Source organism: Nanorana parkeri, unplaced genomic scaffold, assembly GCF_000935625.1.
Source record: "Nanorana parkeri isolate BGI_ZX_2015 unplaced genomic scaffold, ASM93562v1 scaffold757, whole genome shotgun sequence".
Classification (NCBI taxonomy): Eukaryota; Metazoa; Chordata; class Amphibia; order Anura; family Dicroglossidae; genus Nanorana; species Nanorana parkeri.
The window spans coordinates 350,611-353,335 of NW_017307025.1; the positions used below are offsets into that span (position 1 = coordinate 350,611).

At 36.4% G+C, this 2,725-nt stretch overlaps 1 protein-coding gene across 1 annotated transcript in view; it reads right to left on the minus strand.

Annotated features, from left to right (window-relative positions):
- The window catches only part of VAV1 (vav guanine nucleotide exchange factor 1), a 59,898-nt gene that overhangs the window by 30,961 nt on the left and 26,212 nt on the right, over positions 1-2,725 (minus strand). The gene's annotated exons all lie outside the window — the stretch shown is intronic.

Consider the following 2,725-nt stretch of genomic DNA (forward strand, 5'->3'; position numbering starts at 1 on the left):
TATTTGCATGTAACGGCTTCATTCTTTCATTAATGAAAGGAAGAAGCTTTTACAAAAAGCTTAATTATTTCATTAATTAATGCCTCAATACTGAGACATTAATGAATGACTGTTAAATGCTGAGAATCAGCAAATACCGGCATTACAAAGCCTGATATAACTCGTCACGTACAGTGTACGTGGCCAGTCATATAGGCACAAAGTGACAAGACGTACACTGTACGTCTCCCGTCACGAAGGGGTTAATATAATGATATCAACTAGTTAAATACCTAATGTCTTTAAACTGAGCCTGTCTTATTTGGTTTCAGAATTCCTCCTTGCAACTTTTAACAGCAGCAACAACTTGGCAACAGTTCCTAGGTGCACCCCATAATCTGGCAGCGGTTGCATTCGCTAGCCAAGGAAAAGTCTAAAAAAGCCAGGACTGGATTTTGGTAAGACTTACGGACAAAAAGGATTTCTTCTGTGTGAGACCTTAGGCAACACATTTGTGCTATAGAAAAGACCCACATGGGAATATCTTGTAATACATAGTCCTTGAAAAACATCTGTAAGATACATCATACTATTACAAAGAACGCTCTTTCTTTGATAATGGTGTCATGTGGAGGCCAGTTCTGAAGAGCGCTGTTCTTGTTAGGGTTTGGTTGTAGTCCATTGTGTGTGACTATTTTTCCTAAGCATTGCCTGACTTTAGACTCAGTCTAAATCTTTGGATCTAGTCCAAAGTCAGGGAAAACCACTACTAGTCCTTAGCCCACAGTGTCTAAAGATACTTCCCTTCTTGCTACTGGAACACATTTATCCCTATACTAACAGGTATCTCCTTGTGCTACAGGGCCCTTTACAATTCATTAGGCCTTGTGGTTTAACAGTCCAAAGTCATCCATGTTACGCCCACCACCATTATAGGCAAATTATTGGTTGTCATTAAAATCTACAGGGCCTCCGGGTTCACGGTCCACTTTTGGAAATCTACCTCCTACCATCATTATCATTTGGATACAGTTGTCAATCAAACACTCAAACTGAACCCACCTACACTAAGCAAAGCCCACATAAAAGCAGTCACTCTGCTGTCCGAAAAGAAAAGTCATCTGGGTTTTCAGGGTCCTGTGGAAACTGAGGTGCCTGCTTCTGGTCCAGCAAGTCACTGGTGTACATTGGTACATGTTAAAAACTGCTTTTAAATAATAAAATGTAGGCTTTTTTATTAATGGTGAAGCTTGTGACAAAATAGAGTTGTAAAGTAATGTATAGGTTTGCTGTTTGCTACAAATTCAAGCAATGCATTTTTCATGAAACTGGTGCCCAAAATATTTTAGTTTTTGCTTAATAGAATGGCTTCAGTCTCTAATAGTGACATGAAGAATATTCAGAGTGCATGCACACACCTTTAAAATGCCCTGAGCAATGGTTCCTAACCCATTATAATCCACATGGTATCCAAAGTAATGTTTAGAAAAAAATGAATTAATGGGAATTTATCAAAACTGGACCAGACAAAATCTGGAATAGCTGTGCATTGCAACCAATTAGCTTCTCTCTTTCGATTTAATATCTTAACTGAACAAACGGAAGAGAGAAGCTGATTGGTTGCCATGGGCAATTGCTCCAGAATTTGTCTGCTTCAGTTTTGATAAATTCCAGCCATTGTGTTTCCTGCACCCAGGACTTTCAAATTATCATAAAAAAACAGCTCTTTTAATCTTATATTAAAAAAGCAGCATAAAAATTATTTTAGCATAATGGCAATGTTTTGAGCTTAAGCCAGTTCTTTTTAAAGCCTGGAGAGTAATTCATGGTGGAACTCTTTGTTCCAATTGAGCCGTTAGCCAGGTATGCAGTACAGTATCATGGCGCTAAATGAAAGTAATAAAGCATTACAAATTTACAACCCAAACTGAAACAGTTTGATCACATTTCACATATTTTTCAGATGAAGCAATGTTGACATTAGTTACATAACCATACCAACAGTTTTCTTGCTTTATGAGTCAATTAAATCGTGTTGAAAATTAAACATACTTCAGTCTTAGCCCGAAAATAGTAAAGATCCTTTGTTTGATTTTCTGTTTTGATACTTTTAAGAAAGAATTATTATGCATTAATGCATGCTGGATTGGAACCTAGAGGCCATCCTACTGAGCCACAAAGTCCTTTATGTACAGCAAGTGCTCTACTTTTCAATGTAGGATTTGTGAGATTACCTCTTGTATAAGCTTTAAACAGAAAGCATCTATCAACGCACAACATTTGGAGTGCAAGAAATACCCTTATTGGCAAATTTATGTTTCTTAAGATGAAAGCTTTCAAAAAACATAATTTTTTAATTCAGGCATTAACTACATATTAATTTGTGAAACAACAACGCGATACCTAGACATAAAAAAACCTACCTAAATAATGTTGTGAAAATGTAAGGGAACCATGAAAGTGCATTGAGCATCAATTTACAAATAAAAGAACAAACACACACAAAGGACAGCTATTACAATGTGTCATGCATTACAGTGAGCACCCTATTCCGGAACACTGCTATACACCTATGTTGTGGTCACATTGCAAATACTGAATAAACCACAGACTATTAAGATGAAAAAAGCTAATGTAGATATAGATCGTCTAAAAAAAAGTTAGCAGAAAGAAAGCATCATGCTTTAGTAGGTAAAATGCTAATTTCATGTTTTTTGCACTTTAATGGTATTATGAGACGAATATA